Raw genomic sequence first — 24901 nt, 5'->3', positions numbered from 1 at the left:
ATTTTCGTTCATGCACCGGATGCCCCCGACAAGCCGTGATCCGAGCCCGGACCGCAAAGGGACCAACGTAGTGCCGGACCATCAAGCAAACCGCAGTCTACACCAGCTGCCCCCGGAGCGCGGACTTCTACCTGAGAAGACCAAGAAGATTGTGGCCAAGACAACCACAATGGCAGCCCCAGCGTTACCCATCGTGCTTCAACAAATCCGAGAGCCCCCTAGCTTCCGTGGGGCTACGTCGCAGGATCCTGAAATCTGGCTCGATGTACTTCTCCTTGGAAGATGCGAGGTACTTCGCCTTGGAAGATGCCACGAGGACTTGGTTCGAGAACCAGGAGTCCACCCTTACAACATGGGACCTGTTCCGCAGTAACTTCCTGAGGACGTTCACGAGCGTTGTCCGAAAAGAAAGGGCCGAAGTTCTGCCGGAAACCCGAGGCCAACTACCCAATGAGACCATCGCCATCTTCACGGAAGAGATGACCCGTCTTTTCCGGCACGCCGACCCGGAAATGTCCGAGGAGAAAAAGGTGCGTTTCTTGATGCGAGGCGTAAAGCAAGAGCTTTTCGCCGGACTGATCCGAAACCCACCCAAGACCGTAGCTGAGTTCTTGAAAGAGGCAACGACGATTGAGAAAACTCTAGAAATGCGCACTAGGCAATATAACCGACAAGTGCTCACGCCGCAGTGCGCCATCCATGCACTAGGCTTCGGTGATCTCCAGGACAGCATTAGGGCTATTGTGCGCGAAGAACTGCGCAAGATGTTTCCTTCGTCGCAACCTCAGGTGTCCTCAGTCACCAACATTGTCAAGGACGAACTTCGACGGTCACTGGCGTTACCGAAGTGCATCCCGAATCGTCGCTTCCTGTACCGGAAGCGATGACCTACGCCGCCGTCGCCAGTCTTCAAGGTCCCCCTCCGCGACCGCGCCAGGGCCCTGTAACGGCGCAATTCCGTCATCCACAGCCGCCAGAACGCCCACCCGTCGCCCAGCGCACCTACGCCAGGAAGACGGACACTTGGCGCGCCCCCGACCACCGCCCGCTCTGCTATCACTACGGGGAAGCCAGACACATCTACCGCCGATGCCCATAACGCGAAATGGGACTACGAGGGTTCGCCGCCACGCTCCGCGCCCGCAGCAAGGTGAACGCCCTCACGATATCGCAGACTACCTCGCCGCTGCTCAGTGGAGCTCTCAAGAACCGGCCCGTTCGCCATCACAAGGCCGCTACCTATCGCCACAGCGCCGTCCATACACTGGTCCAGCCCGGGGCCGCTCTGCAAGCCCATATCCGGAAAACTAAAAGCAGCAACCGATGGAGGTGCGGTTGCTGTTCGTCGAACTGACGAAGATCCTCCACTGCCGACGAAGACGCCGAAGAGACTATCTCGACGACATAACGACACGCCACCGTCCCGACGAAGTCTAGAAGCAAAGAATACGCCGACGAAAGACGATGTGACGACGCCACGTACCAGTCATAGGTCAACGCGACGCAGCAGTGATCCGACGCCAAGACCTAACTGTCGTCATCATCATCATCAACCTGGTTACGCCCACTGCAGGGCAAAGGCCTCTCCCATACTTCTCCAACTACCACGGTCATGTACTAATTGTGGCCATGTCGTCCCTGCCAACTTCTTAATCTCATCCGTCCACCTAACTTTCTGCCGCCCCCTGCTACGCTTCCCTTCCTTAGGAATCCATTCCGTTACCCTTAATGACCATCGGTTATCTTCCCTCCTCATTACATGTCCTGCCCATGCCCATTTCATTTTATTGATTTGAAGACTTAACTGTAATGCAAGACAAAGAACCAGAGACCTCGACATGTTTTTCGACGGCCACGCAGTCACCGCCTTAGTGGACACAGGTGCCGATTACTCCGTCATGAGTGGACACATCGCCACCCCGTTCAAAACAATTCGGACCGCTGGAGGACACCTAATTACGCCGACTGGAATCTGCACGGCAAGAATTACCGTTCATGGCCGGGCTTACCTTGCCACCTTCGTTATCCTACAACAGTGTTCACGAGACGTCATTCTCGGCATGGACTTCCTGAACCAACACGGCACAATCATCGACCTGAAGTCGAAATCGATAATGCTGTCGGAAGATCAAGCGATACCGCCGGAGAGCTCTCGTAGTCACCACGCCTTGAGTGTGCTCGAAGATCAAGTGAACATCCCGCCGCGCTCCAGTATCATTATTTCCGTCGGCACCGAAACACCCGCTGGCGTAGAAGGCGTCATCGAGGGTGACCAACGTCTGCTACTCGACCGTGAAATTTGTGTCGCAGGAGGGATCACTCGACTGCACGGAGGAAAAACGAAAGTGTTCCTGACAAACTTCAGCCAGCAGTTCAAGCATATCAACAAAGGCACAACAATCGCCTACATCGAGGAAATTCTGGAAACCAGCAATGCATTTGTCCTCTCGCTTTCTGTCGCATCTACCCCGACGACCATAGTTCCCGAACCAGACTTCAACATAAATCAAAGTCTCCCCATGATTAAGCAGCAACAGCTCAGGAGTCTGCTTCGACGATACAAAGACTGCTTTTCGATGACATCGAGGATTCGACAAACACCAGTCGCAAAGCATCGCATAATAACCGAAGAGTGTGCTCGACCACTCCGCCAGAGCCCTTGCCCAGTTTCGACGCGGGAACGTGTAGCTATTAGGCAACAAGTCGACGAAATGCTGCGAAACGACATCAACCAGCCATCGAAAAGCCCGTGGGCATCTTCTGTAGTCTTGGTGGAGAAAAGGTGGGAATTCAACGTTTCTGCGTCGATTATTGTCGACTTAACAAAATCACGAAGAAGGACGTATACCCCTTCCCACGGATAGATGATCGGCTCTGCAACGCTAAATATTTTTCGTGGATGGAACTCAAGTCTGGCTACTGGAAAATACAAGTCGACAAGAGAGATCGTGAAAAGACCACCTTCATCACGCCAGACGGCCTCTACGAATTCAAGGTCATGCCATTCGAACTGTGTTGGGCGCCTTCAACGTTCCAATGCGTCATGGACACGGTGTTAGCAGGGTTGATGTGGCAGACCTGTCTTGTTTACTTGGATGACGTCGTCGTCTTCGCCGGAAATTTCGATGATCACCTTAGGCGGTTTGCGACAGTACTAGAGGCCATGAAGTCTTCAGGGCTCACTCTGAAGCAGGGAAAGTGCCGCTTCACTAACGATCAGCTTCTGTTCCTAGGCCACGTCATCAGCATGTCTGGAGTCCGCCCCGACCCACAGAAGACAGCCGCCATCGCAAAGTTCCAGCAGCCAATCGGCAAGAAGGCAGTGCGTAGATTCCTTGGCATGTGTGCCTACTACAGGCGCTTTGTCAAGGACTTTTCACGGATCGCTGAGCCGTTGACACATCTAACTAAAGATGATGTCGAGTTCAAGTAGGAAACGACGTAGGACGATGCATCTGAAGAACGCAAACGACGCATGCAGTCGCCACCGGTACTTGCGCACTTCGACGAGTACACCGATACAGAAATTCATACTGACGCCAGAAGCCTAGGCCTCGTTGCGTTCTAGTCCAGAAGAAAAACGGACTTGAACGGGTGATAGCTTACGCTAGCCGGTCGCTGTCAAAAGCGGAAGGCAATTACTCTACGACCGAAAAGGAATGCCTCGCCATCGTTTGGGCTACAGCAAATTTTCGCCATTACCAATATGGCAGGCCATTCAAAGTCGTGAGCGACCATCCCGTGTTGTGTTGGCTAGCGAAATTAAAGGATCCTTCAGGACGGCTAGCGCAGTGGAGCCTCAGACTACAATAATACGAGTTCACTGTAACCTACAAGTCAGGACGAAAACTCTCTGATGCCGATTGCCTATCACGCACCCCCATTGACCCGCCGCCGCAAGATGACGAGGATGACGACGCCTTCCTCGGAATAATAAGCGCGGAAGGCTTCGCTGAACAGCAACGAGCAGACCCGGAGCTAAAAGGCCTCGTCGAGTATTTGGAAGGGCACACCGACGTTGTCCCCAGGGCATTTAAGCGAGGATTTTCTTCATTCTCGCTTCAAAACAACCTACTAGTAAAGAAGAACTACTCACCAGTCCGCGCCATGCAACTACCTTCTTGTTGTTCCCTCAGCGCTGAGTCCAGAAGTACTGCACGCCCTGCATGACGATCCGACCTCTGGACACCTTGGATTCTCCTGGGCACTATCGAAGATACAGGAAAAGTATTACTGGCCGTGCCTGACCGCCGATGTCACCCGTTACGTCAAGAGATGCCGAGACCGTCAGCGACGCAAAACATCGCCGACAAGGCCAGCGGGATTGCTGGCCGATCGAGCCTCCTTGCCGACCATTTGATCAGATCGGGATGGACTCGTTGGAACCCTTTCCGACATGAACAACCGAAAATAAGTGGATCGCCGTGGCAACGGACTACCTCACCCGCTTTGCTGAAACTAAAGCTCTGCCGTAAGGCAACGCAGTCGAAGTGGCGAAATTTTTTGTCGAGAACATTCTGCTGCGACATGGTGCCCCAGAAGTCCTCATCACCGACAGAGGAACAGCGTTTACAGCAGAGCTCACGCAAGCCATTCTGCAGTACAGCCATACAAGCCACAGGAGGACAACTGCCTACCACCCACAGACGAATGACCTTACGGAGTGCCTGAATAAGACCCTCGCCGACATGCTAGCCATGTACGTCGACGTCGAACACAAAACCTGGGATGCCGTCCTGCAGTACGTAACCTTCGCTTACAACACGGTGGTGCAAGAAACAACAGAGATGACGTCGTTCAAGCTGGTTTACGGCAGGAACCCCACGACGACTCTCGACGCCATGCTGTCGCACGTCACCGACGAAGAGAATCTTGACGTCGCTACCTATCTCCAGCGCGCCGAAGAAGCCCGACAGCTCGCCCGCCTACGGATCAAGAACCAGAAGCGTACCGACAGCCGACACTACAACCTCCGACGACCGTGTTTGAGTTTGGACCCCGATACGCCGACGAGGACTCAGTGAGAAATTATTACGACGCTATTTCGGACCCTACAAGATCATCCAACGTATTGGCGAAAGGGACTATGAGGTCGTGCCAGACGGCATTTCGCATTCGCAGCGGCGCTGCGCACGGTCTGAAGTTGTCCACGTGGTGCGTCTTAAGACCTTTTACGCACGCTGATGAACTTCCTTATTTTGTTGTTTCTCTGCTACTAGTGTTTTTGTTTATTACTTTCGTTTGTTTGAAGCATCGGGCCTATCCTTTTTAAGAGGGGGTATTGACACGTGTACTTGTTTATCTTTATCCGGCGACCACGCTTCACCGCCTAACAAATGTTTTCGCACAGCACAGGACGCGCCTGCATGTATACGAAGTTTCTGGAATGTTAGCGATGGTTCCATTCGCTGTCTGTGACCGAACCTTGTGTAATCTGATTGCACGTATGCGCGACGCGAATAATGTAGAACTTTGTGAAAGACACGCGGATCTCCGCGATTACTCTGGAACATTCGACGACTGATGTTTAAATTCGACGCGCTTGACCCGCTGATCAAATTTTGACGATCGCCGACTGTGTTCGCCGCTGTCGCCGTTCTTTAAGTGCAGCCTGTTTTTGTGGGCACAGGTTCGCCCCATGAAAGTTAGTTTAGTCTTTCGCAGTATTGCTACTGTGTTCTTTATACGTCAAGCCACAGGAGCCAAGTGACAATACGAGGCCCAAGAAAATAAGAGCGAACATTCCTTGGGGCTGTGATCACGCAGCGTGATTATAACCGCAAACCCTCGGAGAGAACAGAGCAACAAGCTGCGGAAGAACCCTGCGCAAATTACGACGTCAAGATTTCTGTGCCGGCGCTTGCGGAGCTCGTCATCCCGTATGTGTTGCATCGTGCTCGCTCACTGGGTCTGGAAGTGGAAGGTTCCGCTGCTGCCGCATTTTCCTTTTGAGGGAAATTAGTTTTTAACATCACGCTCAATAAATTTCTATTGGAAGTGAGTGAATTTGTGTGCAAGGAACCGACGGCTGCGCCCCATCACTGTGCAGGAAAGGTAAGTTTGCTTGTTGAATCCTGAAATATACGAAATATTGACAGCTACTGCGTAAACGGTCGTAAGGATATATTACTAAGCTTTAGCGAAGGCGAACGACAACAAGACTTAATTACACGGAAGCTGTAAATTAAGCACCAAGTGCAACATTCCAGCTCCAAACGGACTTCTTACCCGTCGTGATGGCTCCGTGGTTATCCTTGTGTTGCTGATGATGAGGTCGTGGATTCGTTTTAATGTCATAACGGCCGCGTTCGGAATACAAAACGCTTGTGTGCTTAGATTTAGGACCATGTCAGCGACTCTCAGCTGGTGCAAAAGGGTATTCCGGAATGCCCCACTGCGACGTCTCACATAGCTAGCCGGTGTGCTTCTGCATGTTGAACCTTATTATTTATTTGATTAAAACGATACCTGGCTACACGAAATCTGCGGGAAAAAAACTACTCACTAATTCACAGCCTAAAATTCCAAAATAATTGCGCATTAGTTCAAAACCGCTAAAGCTGTATGGCGAAGTTCTGGCCAAAAAAGCTACAAAGATAAGAAGGGTGTAGGTTTGGGCTTGTTGGTAAAACACGCTTTAAAGTTTAAATAACAGCGCAAGCACAGCAGAGGGGATAGAAGAAAGAACAGAGCGCTCTGTTCTCTCTTCTGTTTTCTAACAATAGCACAATTACTCATACAGCTTTGCTTGCACTCCACAGAATTTAAGAGTACTTTAAGCATACATCATATCTGAAATCAGCGGCTGCCATATCCTCAAACACGCATTTTGTCTTCACTCCATACATGCACATTCCCTGCGTACGGACGACGACGCGTGCAGGAGAACCATTCTACTGACTGCAGCGGCATTTTTTTTTTTTTCGCGTCACGATGCGGAGAAGTGGTGAACTACGCTCGGTTGGCACACCTGCTCCTCTAGCCACCGCAGCTCACGCTTAATAATGAAATCCGATTTCCGGCCTGGTGCTGAGCCTCGGGCCCGCAGCACGAGAGTTCGACGCTCTAACTGTTACGCCACGATTGCATTTTTTACTTGTTGTTGTTGCTATTGTTGCAGCTGTTGTTGTTGCCGGACCTCAGCGTTACAACTAACACTACCTTTTGCTATCCACAGGTTCGCCAAGGACACAAAAAGACGTTGTCTGCCAGAGCTTTGTTGCGTTTGTCATTTTAAGCGCGTTTGCTTTTTCGCGAAGGTGTTGCTAAGTTTGCGGGAGTGATAAAAGCACAAACATACATTCCTGATTAGCTGTCCAGGGTGGAACCGCTGAAAGCCATAGAGTTTCATACAATTGCTAGAGGTAATTGTGGCGCTAGTGTCTGCGGGAGCTGCAAGCAGGGCAGTTCAGCCAGCATGAGGATGATGGCCAGTACGTGGATTAGCCTAAACTTCGTTCTTCTGGCTTTAAATGGCTTCGTGACTTTGCAAAGTCATCGTTTGTAAGAAAGCACTGCGTTACAAATAATTACCAAGATTATATTAAGGTTGTCTGACAGCAGGATTTGAACTTAGGACCTCTAGAACAGAAGCCCAATATTGGAACCATTACGCCCAGGACGCACGGAAGAGCGAAAACACTGCAATTAGCAGTGATTATGCGGGCTTGCAGAGTCTCGTTAGCTTATGCATTAAAAAAGTAAAAATTGCTTTGAAATTTAGTCGAATTCAGGGCCAAATAAAGCCTAATAAACGAAGCCACAAGACCGTCTGAAGTCCGAAGCACAAAGATCAAATTCTTGTACTGCCCATCATTTCCATGGTGGCTTAACGATCGCAGCGCCACAGTTCCCTTAAGTAAATGTAGGAAACTTTATGCTGGTCGACAACCGTTAAAAAAAGAATTTAAAGCGGCATTAGGCCACAGTCGCGCGTATAGTATCGTGCCGCCGCCAACTAGCTCTTTGAGATAATCGCCGCGTGTGTTGCGCTCGTTGCGCAACCCGGGTGAGCGAGAGCACATGCTCGCGTGCCAGTTTCCTTTTACTTACTTATTTATTTATTTATTTGGTTATTTATTTATTGTGCCCTCAGAGCCGAACCATTAAAAAGGGGAGGAGTAAAAAAAGAAAGAAAAGGAAAGAACATTACTGTGAAGACATACAACAATACATGAAGTTATATAATGCACTAATATAATACAAATACAATCCTATAATCATCAAATCAGATCATCAATACAAATCATGCAACTATAAAACAATGCGAACTCACAAGAATATAGTACAGGTAAGCATAAGCAAACAAGAAGAAACAACGAGCATGAGGTAAAAAGCAATTGATTACTGTTAGTTGGAACATTCTTGAAATGTTGATGGTCTGTAATGTCCGCAGTGGCGGCAGAGAGATGGTTCCCCTCCTCGCAAGTCCTGGGGAAAAATGAATCCTGGAAAGCGGAAGTCCTACAAAATGAAACGGCAACCCTATGTGGGTGATCAATGCGTGATGATATATACTGGGGATGAAAGATGAAATCATCGTGTAAGTGAACGATGGTGAAATATGCGGTGAAAAAGACAAGCGATAAATCTGACGGCGAGAAGCTAGGGATGGTATAGTTCAAGACTCGATTTGATATTAGTCACACTTGCAGTTCTAACCATTTCAAGTGACTAGATTAGATTGTTATGGAAAGGGTCCCAAACAGAGGCGGCGTATGCTACCTTCGAACGAATTAGTATTTTATAAAGTGCAAGTTTAAGAGCCTGAGGAGCGCGTGAGAAATTCCAGCGAAGATATGCAAGTGTTTTCTTGGCGCTGGCTATTATGGATTCAATGTGATCATTCCAGGTAAGTTTTGAAGACATAGTGACGCCAAGATATCTGTATGATGACACTACTTCCAAAGGAAGGTTGCCAAGATGATATGAAATCGATGTATTAGTAGTTACATGCATAACTTTGCATTTTCATGTTTAAATCCATACGCCAAGTCTTACACTAAGCGGACACAGAATCAAGATCAGACAGTAGAATGGTAGTATAGTTAGGGCTAATTATTTCGCGAAATATTACACAGTCATCTGCAAACAAGTGGATATGGGAAGTAACACAGGAGGGTAAGTCGTTAATGTATATTAGAAAGAGGAGAGGGATACGTACCGATCATTGTGGCACATCCGAGGAAACAGGACTCGGAGGAGAGCAAGTGTTATTAGCAGAGACAAACTGGAAACGATTCAGTAAAAACATTCAAGCTGTGCAAGCAGTTTGGAATCCAAATTTAGTAACTGCATTTTATACAAAGGGAGATTATGGCATACTTTGTCTAAGGCTTATGTGAAATATAAAAATATGCAGTAAGCTCAACAAGAACGGTCGAGCATAGCATGAAGACAGCGAGTGAATCATACGAGTTGAATTTCGCACGAGAATGTCTTGCACAAACATTGTTGTGAAGGCCAGAAAAATGAATTTGATTCAAGGAAAGGAAACATGGTTCGAGAATATAATGTTTTCGAGGATTTCACATGGAATGCTAGTTAGAGAATTTTGACATTAATTTAAAGGTGAGTGTTTGTTATCAGACTTATGGAGTGGAACAACCCTCCCGATTTTCCAGTCAGTGTGAAGGGAACTGTTCTCGAGGAACCGCTGAAAAGTTTTTCTTAATATAATTGATGAGTAGCAAACTGTGTTTATTAGAAACCTAGAATTAATGGAATCACACCCAGGTGACGAAGATGATTTCAAATTTTTTATAGTTTTACCCGTGCCATTGTAGTCAATTATAATGGGAGATATGACTATAAAATGTATAGGTTTAACATGAGGAAGCATTGTTTGATTTGTTGTAGAAAAGTTGCGGACAAAGACTTCATTTAAGACCCGGGCACACTGCGCATCAGGTATACTGTTCCCTGCAGAATCAACAAGACTGCCTGTGCTATCACTTTTAGGATATAATTTTCAGGGAAAATGCCTGCGCGATAGACGCAGAATAAAATAGGCAGATTTATAGCATTCGATTAACCGCTTCACCTAAGCTTCCCTGTGCATAAATTTCAAGATGTGCGTTGGACTAAAAGAGTGGGGTCCCGCTTTTAGCTTTTAACATCTTTTTTATAGAGTGGGGTTTTTTAACGTGCCCCCAATGCACGGTACAAGGGTGTTTTTGCATTTCGCTCCCATCACAATGCGGCCGCCGCGGCCGCGATTTACGCATATGGTTCCTCCGGTATCTACATATATGACGTAACAAAAATGCAGAAAAGATGCGGAGTGGAACGAGCGTACACTCGAGAGCCACGAGGCGACAGCTAATTAGTTATACCTGAAAGGGCTTCGCTGTGCGCGGGCTTCGCTGGCTATTAGGGGCTGGTCCGGGGCTAGACTATGAAGCTAAGGCGATGCAGGTGCTTTACAGGTACTGCTTATGGGCGCGCTGAGGTAAGAGTGAAGCCCTGCTGTACAGCAAACGATTTACAGCTCGCAGCATGGTCGGCTTGCACGTTTCTAGCGTCGTACAAGTTCGTCGACCGCATTTACGCACCATTTCACCTCAGCCGCCACTTGTGATTACCGCTCTGGCGTGCGAACAATGCCTTTCACCATAAAAGCCATGCGCGCGATTTCCTGCCCGCTTCCGGCACGCGCGGTTGCCTAACTAGGGCGTTAACAACTCGTCTAGGAAAGGCGCTGTTTCTACCTGAGCGGTGAAACTCCACAGAAACGAGTCATTACATCGCTATATTTTGCTGTCTGCCTCTGCTTGAGGCAATTATTTTTAAATATCAGTGTTCAAGGCTCACGGTAAACTGTCCTTCCAATCGCACCGCGCTAAATGCGCAGAGCAGTAAACAATACTGCTGCGATTTATTGTTCAAGTCTTGCTACGGTCACTAGTACGCTTCCCATCCAGATACTTTGATTAACAAGCTGTTTTTTCAAAGAAATGTTTTAGTTCTACAGTTGGCTAGAGGGGAAAGGGGGTAATATATTGCTATGCTTTTTTCTGTGTGGCAAGCTGCAGACGCCAGACTAGTGCGCGAAGCACAACATGCCATCTTGGGACTTTTTAAAACGAGACATGTTTAGTTCGCACCCTTTACTTATTATTGGACCCTTTTCCTGTTTCACACGGGCGCTTCTCTACATTGCCCATTTGCGCAACTAATGGATGCGGAGAAGCGCATCGCATTCCATGTGTGTGGCTGCGCTAACCTATGCAGTTCCCATTACAGTCTTGTTGTATCCCTTACTCTATCAAAACCTTTGTCAGGATCGGGATGGAGGTTAGCACCATCCCTCCCCATAAAGCACCATTCATGCCACATAGATTCATTTCTCGTCAGAATGCTTGACAGCGCCGTATTCAATACTTGTGCATGTGGAGAAACAGCAGCGAAACCTCCGTACAAATGTTTCCAGATCATCCCCGATGTGAAAAAAAAATGGCCAGGCTTAGCTTGGTTAAGCCAAGAATGCGTTGCATATTGCGCGGTCTTTTTTTTTTTTTTTTTTTTGAGGGCGAGGTATTGCTTGGCGGCACTCGATTTTCTCGGCAATACTTGGTTATACTTGGATTTACTCGGTAATACTTGGTTTAGCTATTTTAATTCTTGGTCATTCTGTGTGCAAGTACCAGTAGTGAGGCGAGAAGTGCTGGAGGAGCGGGAGTCAGGTGGTGGCTGCGGCCACGCGCGACCGCGCGAGTTGGGGCCCAGCTTTTCCTCCGTGACGTCACGCGCCGGCGCAGCGTCCCTAGCGGGAGGAGCGGGAGTCAGGTGGTGGCTGCGGCCGCGCGCGACTGCGCGAGTTGGGGCCCAGCTTTTCCTCCGGCTGTCGTGACGTCACGTCACGTGGTTGCGCTAAAGGTCAATGGTGGCTGCCCGGCCGCGCCCAAGGGCTGAACTGAGTAATTGCAATATGCAACGCATAAACACAGTACAGTACAGTGGAACGCCCGGCGTTGCATTCACCAATGCATACTCGTTATTCATTGGAATGATCTAAAGCGCCGACTGCAATGTGGTGGCAAAAAAAGTGTCGAAGAAATTCTGTGCTACTACCGATCCTTCGAAAATGAAACGCTCCCATCCCGCCCTACTCTAAACCAGCTGAACGGCAGACTTTCTCGTTCGGAATGATCTTTGGGGCCCCGGTCTCGCATATCACCGCTGCGCAAGTTCACAAACACATTGCTGCAATTCCGACTGAAGGCAACCGGACTGAGCGATCGTCTGTGACATAGCACTTGGAATCTTTATTACGCCGGCTACTCCAGTGCACATAAACTATTGACTTTCCCTCATGCTCTTAATCTTTTGCTCCGTTTAAGTCTTTCCCAAATGCAGCGTAGCCAGTCGGGCTCAGACTCAGTTAACCTCCCTGGCCTTTCAGTTATCTTTTACTCTCTTTTCTCCGACGGCCAACAATATACTCTGCGTGCTACTCTCAGCCAATTAGACGACAGGACGGTGAGTTCGGTGAGAAATTCTCGATGCGTTCTCGCGAGGTACTCCAGTATACGTAAAAGAGGAAGAGAAAAAAAAGAGGGGAAAGACAGACAGGTTAGATAGTGTAAGTCTACATCGTGGTATAACTGGCTACCCTGTTCGCAAGGCCGCTAAAGCACTACTGCACTTCCCGAAGGCGACCACTGGACTACACGACCGCTGTGACTATGTCATTAATTGCTCCTCTGAGGATATGTGCGCCACTAACACTTTCTTCTAACCTTTCGCTTCCCCTTGCTTCTTTCCCTTTTTTCGATTATTGCTTCCCTGTGCTGCGTGACTGTGCGTTCTTGGCCATTGCTTCAAGCATGCGTGTACTGCCAACACCGATTCAAATTCTTGCAGTACAGCGCGTGGTTTTTGCGTAGCATAGCGAAAAGCAATAGTCACGATGACTGCCACAGGCAGCCTTTAGAACGTTTACGTAGGCACACGAAAACAAGCCCTCGTGCTACCCACCAAACGTTAGTACAAATGAAGAAGAAAGAGCAAATCAGAGCAGCGAATGGAAACATTCCCTGCCAGAAAACACTACTATAGCATCAATGCATTTAACACGAACAAAATCCGCTATCACTTACACAAGCAATTTCTCTAGTGCACCAAGTCCACCCAGTAGACCCAATTTGCTTTACGACAACTAATAAAGGGAAAATGAGACATCCACCCAAACTTAGCTAAGGGCTGCGAAGGAAACCCCTACGGGTACCTCGAAAGAAAAGCCTCGCAGTTGAAGAAAATTCGTCCTGTTCCGGGACTCGAACCGGGGCCAACGCCTTTCCCGGGGCACCCGCTATACCATCTGAGCTAACCAGGCGGCTCGCAGACGGCAGGGCGAAGTCGAGTTAATTACTTCTCTCCACCTTGCGGGTTTCCGCGGAACTTTACGTCAAACTCTTGCCTTTGCTTCTAATTGTTGACAAGTTCGACTTCGCCCTGCCATCTCCTAGCCACCTGGTTAGCTCAGATGGTAGAGCGGTTGCACCGGAAAGGTGGGGGTCCCGGGTTCGAGTCCCAGACCAGGACGAATTTTTGTTCAACTGCGAGGCTTTCGAGCAAGCCGTACGGGTTTCCTTCGTAGCACTTAGCTACGTTTGGGTGGATGTCTCATTTTCCCTTTACTAATTACTTCTCTCCACCTTGTGAGTTTCCGCGGAACTTTACGTCATACCTTACGGCAGCTTGGAAATTACCGAGGATAAAGGCAAAACTACCCTCTTTAACAGCTTTTCCGAATCAGTATTTAGTCCCGATATAGAGCGGGGTGTCGCCAAAGCAGTATTCACCCATGGAGCAGGTCGTGCTTTCCCTTAACAGCCCAGTTAAATTGCTACAGCGCATGGAGGACGAAAGTAAAGCAACTGGCCAAGATGGCCATTTCGATTACAGTTTTCAAACACTGAAGCAGTGCCACGTTACCTTTGCGTATTGGACAAAAAATCACTAGATCAGGGTGCGCTTCATTAGGAATGGATAATGACTAACGTGTTACCAGATCTTTAGTGGTTCAAGGAATATGATGTGTCTAATTACAGGTCTATTTCCTTAACAGCGGTTTGCTGCAGATTACTTGAACATATTCCATACGTCGCCTCAATACATCAACTTACTTTAGTTTGTATTTTTACCACTACACAATACGGATTCTGTAAAGTATTCTCATGTAGAATTGAATTACCTGAATTATACCACAATTTAGTTATCGGTTTACGTAACAAATAACATACTGATTGCTTGCTTCTAGATTTGAAAAGGAACCCGCCGTGGTTGCTCAGTGGCTATGGTGTTGGGCTGCTGAGCACGAGGTGGCGGGATCGAATCCCGCCCACGGCGGCCGCATTTCGGTGGGGGCGAAATGTGAAAACACCCGTGTGCTTAGATTTAGGTGCACGTTAAAGAACCGCAGGTGGTCGAAATTTCCGGAGTCCTCCACTACGGCGTGCCTCATAATCAGAAAGTGGTTTTGGCACGTAAAACCCCATAATTTAAAGATTTGAAAAGGAATTCTACACATATCAGATTGAGTGTTAATACACAAGTTGAAAAACTGAACATCGACGAAACAGTTTGCAAATCAATTGCAGGCTTTTTGACATCGAAAATAAAGAAGGTGGTTAGAAATGGGTCCCGTTTATGTTTAGTTTATGTTTCTTTTGGGATGCCTCAGGTAGTCTGCATTGGACCCACTTCTCTTCATTTTTTTCATACATGATATTGCAGGTGTAGTTAAGTGTGACATCAGAATGTGTGTGGATGATTATGTTTTGTGTGATAATGTGTCACATCAAACGGGTTTCACACAGGTTCAGGAGAACCACTCGCGTCGAAGTACGGCTCGATAATAATAGCATGGCTCTAAACACTAACAAGTGTGTTCATGGAAGTTTCACTAAATGGGTCGATAAACTAACCACTAACTACATTCTAAATAAGAAGTTTATTGGGAAAGAACGTACTTACAAGTATTTGGGCGTTATACTTTCTGAGGATGGGACATGGTACAAAATTAATTGTGGGAGGCTCCATACAAAAGTAAATGTTTTTGCAGAAGATTTAATGTTGTGTTTTTTTTTTTGCATTTCATGTATGCCTAAACATTCCGAAACAAGTTGCAAAAGAAATTATCTTTCTTTTATCATTAGTTTGAATGTTACAGCTTGTTTTTCAACTCATTACATTGCACTGCGAAAACAACACCACATTGCATTGGTTTCGAAAATCAATACTATTAATTTTATAGAAACATTGTTCAAAATACGTTTTTCATTTTATGTTGTCTGTAGCATTAACGGGTATTTTTGTACTTGGTTGTGCATTTTATATTCCTTTAAAGTCTCTAAGAACGACCGCAAGGCCTCTATGATCTCCGCTTGTTGTTTTTGACATTTTTCGCATGCTTTCAAACATTTCTTTACGTTTTTCTCTAAACAAGATTTCCACCAGATGCTATGCAAACTTCGATAACCTATTTCAAATGACTATCTTGAAATGAAATTTTTGCAGACTCATTCCTGACATAGAGATGTGTGCAACGAACTGGTACAAAAGTAATTGATGGAATATTTTTGAATTTAAAGCTCATTTTGCAAATAAATTTGGTCTAAATGTGCAACTTTCTTCAATTTGCTTAGTTTTCATACATTACTTCCTTAATATTTACCACATTACATTTATCTTAGTTCATTGTATAAGTCGCACACTTAGTTACATAAGTAAATGCATTACTCAATTCAGCAATCCATTAGTTACTCATCACTGCTGGCGCGACTAGCACTTTTAAGACATTTTATGATTAAAATTACCTGAAAATAATAACATGAACCATTTTTAGCACTTTAAATGGTTCGATAAGTTAAGTAAGACATACTTATTCAGTAAACAAGTTAGGTCAATCCTGGCTCCTGATTTAAAAAATGTTCTTTTTGTGTTTTTGTGGCCTCCCAGCTTGAGAAGTGTGTGCATCACGAGTATGATGTACAGTAAACAAAAAGTTTCTTAGCGTTTCCTTTGTACTAAATCATCATTACGAGAGACGTGAAGTCAATTTCGACGCCCACGAGGCTTTATCAAGACTACCGGGGTACAGCTGAGACTACAGTGGCTCTTTTGCAAGCGAGACGCGTTGTCTGCTTTATGGACGTAATCTGGTTCACAGCGAACCCAGCTTAAATGTAGGAAATAAAGCACGTTTGAACACATGACCTTGTGGCTTACACAGTCTGCATTGCGACATCCAGCACAGTTAGTATAAAGTAATTTTCAAAGCTGACTGATTTTTCAAACTGACGCCGCAAGTACAAAGACATGGAATAGAAGTAAAACACACTCAGATCTTCTCCAAGTTTAAAGAACGTGGTGGAAAAACACTAAATCGGCTTCTTCGGCGAGTGGAAGAGCTTTTCTTTGTCTTGTTTATTTTTTTTTTTCATTTTTCTGTTTTCTGTTCATACAGCCTTACTTTAAGACCAGACAAGGAAACACTCATTTCTAGAGGTCCCGGCGGATATCATTACGTTTTCGCCCAGTTCTGAAAAGCAGAAGGATTGTCTCTTGCGCCTGCAGCGATAAACTCAAGATCACGGCAACGCTTTTCTCCCCGTCTTTTGAAGCGGCGGAAACCAGCAGACACTAAAATAGAAGAGGAGCTAGAAGCCACTCTCTGGGAAGGCGCATCGCTGTTGGCTTCAACTTCATAGCGCTCTGTGCTTGGTTTCAGCAACAGTTGTGTGCACTGTTGCAGCAAGAGACACTCAGATTGATCCAATTACTAGCTTAAGGGCAATTTAGTTTTACAAGCCAGAAATTTGACCTTAACAACAAAGCTACACTGAGGGTTGAGCGACGGGAACGGCGCATGCACAGTCGTAATTTTGCAGCACTTAGCTTGAAGCATGTCCTCTTCACAGCTACATTTACAGCCTTATTTTTTTTAAACCCAAGACAAATGATCAGTGCTCCAAGCGAAGGAGCAAAGTAACTTCAAAGTTCGACTTCTTGTACAGGGTAATGCAGGCAGTTTCTTTGTGTGTGTGTTTTGTTTTCAAGGACAGCAAGAAGAAGACGTAAATATAACGTTACTAAGAAAAGAACGATCGGCTTCGAACCAAAGCAAAGCAAAGGAGAAAAAGAACCCAGCAGCTAAACGCGAATACCACTAGATACGTCGGCCGCGCTCCGGCCGTCTCGCATGTCTCGCGCTGTGCATGGAATTTTCATCGGTTTATTTCGCCAGGGAAAGACGCCATGTGACGAGTTCTTGGTGGGCTGTTTTCACGTGTCTGTCAGTCTTCGATGCGTACGTAGAAGCCGTTAAAAAAACAACGTCGGCATTGCGCACAGCTGGGTCATCCGATTCAGCCACGACGGCTCAAAGAGCAACGCATGCAAATGTGTTCTTAATCAGGCTGAGGGCGTGCCCGCTGGGCGGCGCTGATGACTGCCGCATGCAGCCTAGCATGGATGTTGTGATGCGGATTTTGCTGCCATGCTTACAAGAAAGCGAGCAGTTCTCAAACGACAGACTCCGAGAGAAAAAAAGAAAGACACAGTACTACGAAACGGCATCACACTGATCCGAAGTAAAAAGAAACTATACAGCCATAACCGTGTGATGCAGTATGTAAAATTTGTGCGTACAAACTAGATTGATTAAAGCGCAGAGAAGCTATGTCTCGATGTCGTAGCAGAAGATCCCAAATGATCAACATTATGTGAGTTACGTATGACATTCCTTATTCACCTACAACCGGTTGGTGAGAGTCCAACCCTCGACCTTTGGTGCAAGTCGAACACACGACCTTGCGTTGTGCGCACCTCGTGACGAACACCGCCCGAGTCACGTGGCTCGGTCAGTAGTGCCGAAGGACGTCGCCGCGCTTCTGCTGACGTGGCCTCAATGTATTCCCACTCATCCACGTAGATATAACCACGTGTCCATTTATTTATTTATTTATTTATTTATTTATTTATTTATTTATTTCCTCTTTTAACTGCAAGCGACTGCGCTGTACTTGACTGCGAACTGCTGAGAAGCTGAAATTCTCATTTCACTAATCAACACCCTTTATTCCTTTAACAATTTAGAGAAGCCAGTGACATATTATGCTTGTCTTTAACATTCTCAATCCATAAATAAATACAAAAATTTATCAGGAGGGTTTTTTCAACCACTGCGGCTAATGGCAAATGAGCAAACCACCATGTCAATCTTTCTTGTCCACTTAACACGACATCAGCCTATAAAGCCACATGCAGCGAGACCGACTCATTCACTAAAATGGCCGCCCAAGTGCTCCGTACAGATGGTTAACAAGCGAAGTTGAAACGTGCGATGCCGATGTTTATCACTGGGTTAGTCCCCGACGGTTCACTAAACGACGGCTTGGTAGGCTGCCGGCTCCTCGGTACACAGTTGCTGCTTGCGCTCGGCGCCACGAGCCTGTTTTTGTACCCGGGCTGCAGCATCGGCACGGCGTGGACGAGCTAATTCCCGGTTCTGCTCGCGGCGTTGCTGATCTAAAGCTGCCTGCTACTCAGGAGTACGTATGACGTGTGGCCTACCCATTTCAGAGCCGGAGAAAAACTGCTCCGCGCACGCTTGGCTGAGACGGAGTCAATACTGCCGTCATTACTGCCGCAGCTAATCCAACGCCACCAAGATAGCACAAGGCCTTTTCACTTCGATCCATGACGTCATGTTATCTAGCCCCACTGCCATAGAATCTAAAGGAGACGCTCCTAAGTAGGTAACAGTGATTTTGACGTCACCGCTTTCATCACGCTAGCTTGGTCAATGGAAATTTCAGGCCAGGTAGCATGACGTCGTGGATCGGAGTAAACAGGTATTGTGCTATCTCGGTGGTATTGACCAGTCACGCGCCTCTCTCCCTCTCTCTCTCTCTCTCTCTCTCTCTCTCTCTCTTTCACGCATGCGCATTGGGTGGCGCCGAAGGAGTTTTCGGCGTACAGGCGACCGACAGGCGGATGGACGAAAGAATTGGCTAGCCATATACAGCTTCGCTGTAAAATGGATTCCAAAGCACGCTGTGAAAGTCGTTGGCCAGTAAAGCTGTGGTATCATCTGATCCGATAGACAAAAGTGACGTAGGGTTGAACTGGGTCGTGCCAAGCTTAAGCATGACGCCGTTGTGCATAGTGGCGTTGCTGTTCCTTCCATCGCTCATCCTATCCGCACTGCTGTTCAGGCGCCATAACTGTGTCCGGCTTACTTTGGGCAGGAACCGCTGCGTCCTGCCTATATATAGCCTGAGCACGACGCCGTAGTGCATTTTGACGTTGATGTTCCCGTCGCCGCTCATCGTGTTCACGCTGCTCTTTGGGAGTCCTCATTATGGTTGGCCTTTGCGCAGGGCTATCACAACACACATGGAATCAGTTGCAAGCCGGGGTTCTTCTTTTACATATGAAAGTGCAGTGACCTCACCCCCGGCTTCTTATACTACAGTTGCCGCTTCCGGTCAACTGCAGCTCATGCAACCGTAACCTTTACCGGGAAACGTTTGCGGCGAACTTTATGCGCGAAGGCGAGCTGTCTGGTTCTTTCTTTTTTTCTCGCGCACAGCCGGTGCCGCTGGATGGATGTTATGAGCGTCCCCTTGGGAGCGGTGTTGGTGGGTTGCGCCACCAAGCTCTTGCTATTATACTGCCTAATGTCCTACCTAGGTTAAAAAAGAGAAAAAAAACACTATAAACCTACCACGCCCAAATTTTCTGATCCCCTATTCCGAACTGTGCTTTAGTACGTCTCCGTTTTTTCTCGTTTCCCTACTTTTCTTCCACCAATCCTCCAATCGCCTCTTACTAATGCCTATTGCGCACATGATTGCTTTTCCACTGCTCTCGCTGAACCCAAGTGCTTCAAGGAGGCCATCATCATCATCATCATCATCATCAGCCTAGTTACGCCCACTGCAGGGCAAAGCCCTCTCCCATACTTCTCCAACTACCCCGGTCATGTACTAATTGTGGCCATGTTGTCCCTGCAAACGTCTTAATGTCATCCGCCCACCTAACTTTCTGCCGCCCCCTACTACGCTTTCCTTCCCTTGGAATCCAGTCCGTAACCCTTAATGACCATCGGTTATCTTCTCTCCTCATTACATGTCCGGCCCATGCCCGTTTCTTTTTCTTGATTTCAACTAAGATGTCATTTACCCGCGTTTGTTCCCTCACCCAATCTGCTATTTTCTTATCCCTTAACGTTACACCTATCATTCTTCTTTCCATGGCTCGTTGCGTCGTCCTCAATTTCAGCAGAACCCTTTTCGTAAGCCTCCAGGTTTCTGCCCCGTAGGTGAGTACTGGTAAGACACAGCTGTTATACACTTTCCTCTTGAGGGATAGTGGCAACCTGCTGTTCATGATTTGAGAATGCTTGCCATACGCACCCCAGCCCATTCTTATTCTTCTGGTTATTTCAGTCTCATGATCCGGATCCATGGTCACTACCTGCCCTAAGTAGATGTATTCCCTTACCACTTCCAGTGCCTCGCTACCTATCGTAAACTGCTGTTCTCTTCCGAGACTGTTAAACATTACTTTAGTTTTCTGTAGATTAATTTTCAGACCCACCCTTCTGCTTTGCCTCTCCAGGTCAGTGAGCATGCATTGCAATTGGTCTCCTGAGTTACTAAGCAAGGCAATATCATCAGCGAATCGCAAGTTGCTAAGGTACTCTCCATCAACTTTATCCCCAATTCTTCCCACTCCAGGTCTCTGAATACCTCCTGTAAACACGCTGTGAATAGCATTGGAGATATCGTATCTCCCTGTCTGACGCCTTTCTTTATTGGGATTTTGTTGCTTTCTTTGTGGAGGATTACGGTGGCTGTGGAACCGCTATAGATAGCTTCCAGTATCTTTACATATGGCTCATCTACACCCTGATTCCGTAGTGCCTCCATGACTGCTGAGGTTTCGACTGAATCAAATGCTTTTTCGTAATCAATAAAGGCTATATATAAGGGTTGGTTATATTCCGCACATTTCTCTATCACCTGATTGATAGTGTGAATATGGTCTATTGTTGAGTAGCCTTTACGGAATCCTGCCTGGTCCTTTGGTTGACAGAAGTCTAAGGTATTCCTGATTCTATTTGCGATTACCTTAGTATATACTTTGTAGGCAACGGACAGTAAGCTGATCGGTCTATAATTTTTCAAGTCTTTGGCGTCCCCTTTCTTATGGATTAGGATTATGTTAGCGTTCTTCCAAGATTCCGGTACGTTCGAGGTCATGAGGCATTGTGTATATAGGGCGGCCAACCTTTCTAGGACAGTGTTCCCACCATCCTTCAACAAATCTGCTGTTACCTGATCCTCCCCAGCTGCCTTCCCCCTTCGCATAGCTCCCAAGGCGTTCTTTACCTCTTCCGGTGTTACTTGTGGGATTTCAAGTTCCTCTAGACTATTCTCTCTCACCTTATCGTCGTGGGTGTTACTGGTACTGTATAAATCTCTATAAAACTCTTCAGCCATTTGAACTATCTCATCCATATCAGTAACGATATTGCCGGCTTTGTCTCTTAACGCACACATCTGATTCTTGCCTATTCCTAGTTTCTTCTTTACTGCTTTTAGGCTTCCTCCGTTCCTGAGAGCCTGTTCAATTCTATCTATATTATAGTTCCTTATGTCCGCTGTCTTACGCTTGTTGATTAACTTAGAAAGTTCTGTCAGTTCTATTCTAGCTGTAGGGTTAGCGGCTTTCATACATTGGGGTTTCTTGATCAGATCTTTCGTCTCCTGCGATAGCTTACTGGTTTCCTGTTTAACGGCGTTACCACCGACTTCTATTGCGCACTCCTTAATGATGCCCATAAGATTGTCGTTCATTGCTTCAACACTATGGTCCTCTTCCTGGGTTAAAGCCGAATACCTGTTCTGTAGCTTGATCCGGAATTCCTCTAGTTTCCCTCTTACCGCTAACTCATTGATTGGTTTCTTATGTACCAGTTTCTTCCGTTCCCTCCTCAAGTCAAGGCTAATTCGAGTTCTTACCATCCTATGGTCACTGCAGCGCACCTTGCCGAGCACGTCTACATCTTGTATGATGCCAGGGTTCGCGCAGAGTATAAAGTCGATTTCATTTCTAGTCTCACCATTCGGGCTCCTCCACGTCCACTTTCGGCTAACCCGCTTGCGGAAAAAGGTATTCATTATCCGCATATTATTCTGTTCTGCAAACTCTACTAATAACTCTCCTCTGCTATTCCTAGAACCTATGCCATATTCTCCCACTGACTTGTCTCCGGCCTGCTTCTTGCCTACCCTGGCATTGAAATCGCCCATCAGTATACTGTATTTTGTTTTGACTTTACCCATCGCCGATTCCACGTCTTCATAGAAGCTTTCGACTTCCTGGTCATCATGACTAGATGTAGGGGCGTAGACCTGTACAACCTTCATTTTGTACCTCTTAATAAGTTTCACAACAAGACATGCCACCCTCTCGTTAATGCTATAGAATTCCTTTATGTTACCAGCTATGTTCTTATTAATCAGGAATCCGACTCCTAGTTCTCGTCTCTCTGCTAAGCCCCGGTAGCACAAGACGTGCCCGCTTTTTAGCACTGTATATGCTTCTTTTGGCCTCCTAACTTCACTGAGCCCTATTATATCCCATTTACTGCCCTCTAATTCCTCCAATAGCACTGCTAGACTCGCCTCACTAGATAACGTTCTAGCGTTAAACGTTGCCAGGTTCATATTCCAATGGCGGCCTGTCCGGAGCCAGGCATTCTTAGCACCCTCTGCAGCGTCGCAGGTCTGACCGCCGCCGTGGTCAGTTGCTTCGCAGCTGCTGGGGACTGAGGGCCGGGGTTTGATTGTTGTGTTCATATAGGAGGTTGTGGCCAAGTACTGCACCAGGGTGGCCAATCCTGCTCTGGTGAGAGAGTGCGTTACCGGTTCTGGTCACCGGGATCAGGCCGCACTCCAGGCCTGTTTGTGTAATTTTCTCAACACACGGTTGTTTTTTTTTTTTTTTCTGGTATTTTCCGGTGGAGAATTGTGCGGCCCGGGATTTGAATCACGGTCCTCTTGCACGGGAGGCGGATACTGTTCCGTCCCCGCAGGAGTTAAATTTAAAAATAAATTGTGGGATTTTACGTGACAAAACCACTTTCTGATTATGAGGCACGCCGTAGTGGAGGACTCCGGAAATTTCGACCACCTGGGGTTCTTTAACGTGCACCTAAATCTAAGTACACGGGTGTTTTCGCATTTCGCCCCCATCGAAATGCGGCCGCCGTGGCCGGGATCCGATCCCGCGACCTCGTGCTCAGCAGTCTAACACCATAGCCACTGAGTAACCACGGCGGGTCCCGCAGGAGTTGTACGCCTCATTTAATATACAGTGGTGCCCTATTTGATCAGTCAAGGTGGACCAATCTGAGCTCGGTTATACCGCACGGATGGCACTCGGCTAGAGAACCTAGTATTTATGACCTACACATGTGAGGCCATACATATTTGAAGATATATATCTTTCTTTTTTTTATTTTAGGAGGGTTCCCGTACAGTGATAAAATAAAGGAAAAGACATTAAAAGAAAGAAAAAAACCAGTGGCGCCTAAATCGACCGCTTGGTAGACGCCTTCACATTCTAATAAAACATGCTCCATAGTTTCCCTAGCTTTACCGCAGCAAGCACACGCTTCTTCTTCCTTCTTATATATCGCTTTATAGGTGCGTGTTCTAAGGCATCCCGATCTCGCTTCGAAAAGTAGTGAGCTTCCCTTTGAGTTATCATAAATTGGTTCTTTCCTGATTTCGTTTTTTCCTCTTAAGTAGTTAGTCATGGCAGGTTTCTTTTCCATTGCCGCCACCCATGAGATTATTTCAGCCTCTCTGACTTTCCGCTTGACCTTTTTTGTTGCTGTGTTGCCCACCCTACAGGCCGCGTATACTTGCTGGTAAGCTTCCTAGTTCTTTTCCTCCACTGTAAATCAATGTTTCAATCAATCAATCAATCAATCAATCCCGTGTAGGAAAGCGCCATCTGGTGGGGCTGCAAAGAACCCAGCGGCACACGCGTCGCTCGGCTTCCGCTGTGATTGATTGAGTTTTCGACTACGGATACGAAGAAATCCCGGGATTCTAGTCATATACAGAGGCTCTATTCTGGACATACTGCCATGTTCATCGAGGAGTGACGCAGGCGGGACGCGTACAAAATGGCAATGATGCCAATGATGGCCCCCATTTGCTTTCGTAACGTGACGCAAATTTGGCGGTTCACTTAAGAAACTGTAATGTGGGCACCGAACCAAACATTCTCGATAAAGCAAAATATTTTCCCCCCTCAGTAAATATAAAGCAGCTAGCTCGAGGCGTACGATTATTCAGTCGAAAACGCTTCTGGCTTCCGTCGTCTGCTGCGTGCAAGTCACCGTCTGCTTCATCAGCAAGTGTGAAGCGAAAAGCGAGAAGCGAGAAGCGAAAAGCGATATCGTATATTGGGGCCAACGCACTTGTTTTCTACCTTGAGACAGCATATGCGACCGACCAGTGGGGATGAGAGCACGTTCTATGCTGCGTTATCGCTGTCTTGTGAAACGCAAGCGTTGCGCGCGCTACAGGTAGCCGCTTGCGCGGCGCAAGTCCCGGCGCTGCCATACACTCTTAGGCAAAGTTACACCCTTTGGCTTGCCCCTTCTGCCACACAACAATAATCGTTATCTGCCTTGATGCGTTTCCTTTCTTTAACGCTCTGAGCCCGGAACTTTCCAGTAACGAACGGCACGCGCGTTATCAGAAGGGGCACTCCAAAGGGTGTAAACTGTTCTATACTGATAACGCGCGTGCCGTTCGTTACTGGAAAGTTCCGGGCTCGCAGCGTTAAAGAAAGGAAACGCATCAAG

The sequence above is a fragment of the Dermacentor andersoni genome, chromosome 1 (assembly GCF_023375885.2).
Source record: "Dermacentor andersoni chromosome 1, qqDerAnde1_hic_scaffold, whole genome shotgun sequence".
Lineage (NCBI taxonomy): Eukaryota > Metazoa > Arthropoda > Arachnida > Ixodida > Ixodidae > Dermacentor > Dermacentor andersoni.
This window is presented reverse-complemented; position numbering follows the sequence as displayed.